Genomic DNA, 2,927 nt, shown 5'->3' with positions numbered 1-2,927 from the left:
AGTGAGTGACCCGAGGAGGAAGAAGGGTGCAGCTTATATACAGCCGTGATTTGTAAGGGCGGCTGAATCACCAGCCGTCATTAGAAATACGTTTGTAAGGGCGGCTGGATCATGAGCCGCCCTTAGAAATACCACAGTAAGGACGGCTGTGTCAACAACAGCCTTTACAAATGCAGCCATTTGTAAGGGCGGCTCGTGTTACCAGCCGCCCTTACTTTAACACGAGTTTATAGACGTCTCAACATAACACGATATTAGACACATTTTTAGTGTTAAAAGGCATGTAAAGACACTTTTTATAATGATATTGTAAGCGTCTCAAATTAACACGGTGCTAGACACGCTTTTAATCGTTAGTAGCTTCTAGACACGTTACAAAGTGTCTCATAGAACGCTCCATAGACAAGTAAAGATTTTTTTAAAAATAATACTAAATTCATTATAAAATAATATGAAGTTAGACACACTTTAAATGTATGCTATAGCAACAACATAATATAAATGTGTGTATAAAATAGTCTCTATATTTTCTTGAAACGTAAAATGAAGTAACTAGACAATGTATCTATATTGCTAGACACATAATATAAATGTATATACTCAAACGTCTCTATAATTTTTAATACGCAATATGATGTCACTACAAACTGACTACATTAGTAGACGCATAATGTAAATGTATCTATAAGAACGTCTCTACACTTTTTAGCACATAATGAAGCGTTGCTATATAACGTAACTACACAAATAGACACATTACATAAATGTATCTATAAAAGTGTATCAATATGCATAGGCATGGAAGTAGCGTCTCTACTAAATGTCTCTTTATCACCTTATAAAACGCTTAGGGAACTCGTCTCTACAAGTTCTGACACGGTCCAAGCGAAGACGCTTCTAACACGCTTTACAAAAACGTGCCTACAATCTTATAGAAGCGAAATAAAACGTGTGTAACATGGAACTAAAGCGTCACTATAGGGGGTATTTCTAGTAGTGATTTGTAATGGCGGCTCGTGATCAAGAAGCCAGGTGCTGATGGAAAATCCACTGTAAGGGCGGTTACATCACCATCCGCCCTTACAGTGGAAGTACTCTGGCTCTTACAAACCAATTCTGTAGTAGTAGTGTCCCTAAACTAGAAACTCGATTTTATTGTATATTTCTACATACACGTATCCAGCTAGCTTCTACGCTTGACCTGGAGTGTGTCAGCACATGGGATGCACTGCAGGATTCATGCATCCATGTGAGTATGTGACTAGTTGCGGTTGTACAATGTACCCATGCTGGTGAGAGATCGCAAAGTGATGGCTACTGCCCACCAAAGTTTACTCACGTGGCTGCTCGAGACTCACAAGCGTCGAGGCGTCGACCACGAGCACGACCACCACCAAAATGTGAGTCCGAAGCAACACTACTGATTTTGGGACCCGACATTTCTTATTTTTATTAGAGGCATATAAGTCGTCTGCCTCTAACCGATGATCATTATGAATCACAATTTACAAAGATGGTTGGCATCAGGGGCGAAGCTACGTTGAAGGTTGTGGGTGCCGAGTCACCCATCAAAATTTGAAAAATTATTATTAGAAACAAATTTTCATCATGGTTATAAATTCAATTTTTACGACTATAAGAGAAAGATACCCCTCTAATTTGCTCTAGTTTCGCCTCTGGTTTGGCATCAAAATTACTCCACAGCAATAGCAACTCCTCTCTACATACGCTGGCGGAGGGTAGTGGAGGCGAACCTCTGCCGCCTGCGCCGCAGCGGAGACAGCTCCGAGGCCAACGGCCACGAGCGCCCCGGACGCGGTCCAGGGTCCACCCCACGTCACGTCATCACCGGCGCCTAGGATTTTTTTATTTTAGCTCAAATTCTAAACAAATTTCAAATTTAAACCGCTTTAAAAAAAATTAAAACTAACCCGTTTAGCCCCGCCACCATGCATGGCAGGGCAAATGCACTGTACCCCGCCATGCATGCCGGTGGGGTAGAGCCTCCACGTGGCTGCTGTGTAACACCCTAAAATTTACTCATTTTGAAATATAGATAAAATTATTTAATTTTATATTTTTGTGCTCATGAAAATATAGGAAAAATAATATATTTTTTTAAATTAAAATTTATCATAAGGCTTAGCAATATTATTATGCATACATGCTGGTGCATATGTTTTGATGTGATGCTTGTTGCTCCTTTATGTGTTGAGTGAGCAAAATTTTTAAAATGCGTTTAGTAGATCGATCTTCCTTGTTGACCATCAACCAAATTTCTTGTTTCTCAACTCAAGTTTTTATTAGGAGCTTCCTAAAATCTTTTCTTTGTCACTCAAAGCACTTCTTTTAGTTCCTCGTCCATCAAGCAATCTCTAAAAACTTTTTGAGAATTTTTTCATCTTCTGTTCTCACTTTTCTCTGAGCATGATCTAATTTTTAGATGCTATAAACAATCTTATCATGAGCTCCAAAAACTTTATTCGTGTTCCTCATGTTCTATAATATCTATGAGAATTTTTTCCGAATTTTCGAAGCTTTCGGAGTATTTTTCGTGGCTTAACTACTAATTCTAAACTTTTCTAGAATTATTTTATCAATGAAAATAATTAATTCCTAAAATAATAAATCTCTTATTATTTTTCCAACGTCAAAGCCCATAATAAATACCAAAAACCATGTAGTTATTTACTAATGGGCTTTAATAATTAATTAGGCCTATTAGTAAAGATGAAGGTTGCAAATCAATTAATACCATATCGCTAGTTGACGTGGAGGTGGGTATATATATATATATATATATATATATATATATATATATATATATATATATATATATATATATATATATATATATATATATATATATATATATATATATATATATATATATATATATATATATATATATATATATATATATATAT

This window comes from Sorghum bicolor, chromosome 5, assembly GCF_000003195.3.
Source record: "Sorghum bicolor cultivar BTx623 chromosome 5, Sorghum_bicolor_NCBIv3, whole genome shotgun sequence".
NCBI classification, from domain to species: Eukaryota; Viridiplantae; Streptophyta; class Magnoliopsida; order Poales; family Poaceae; genus Sorghum; species Sorghum bicolor.
The sequence above is the reverse complement of the archived record's forward strand: the minus strand, read 5'-3'. Positions refer to the sequence as shown.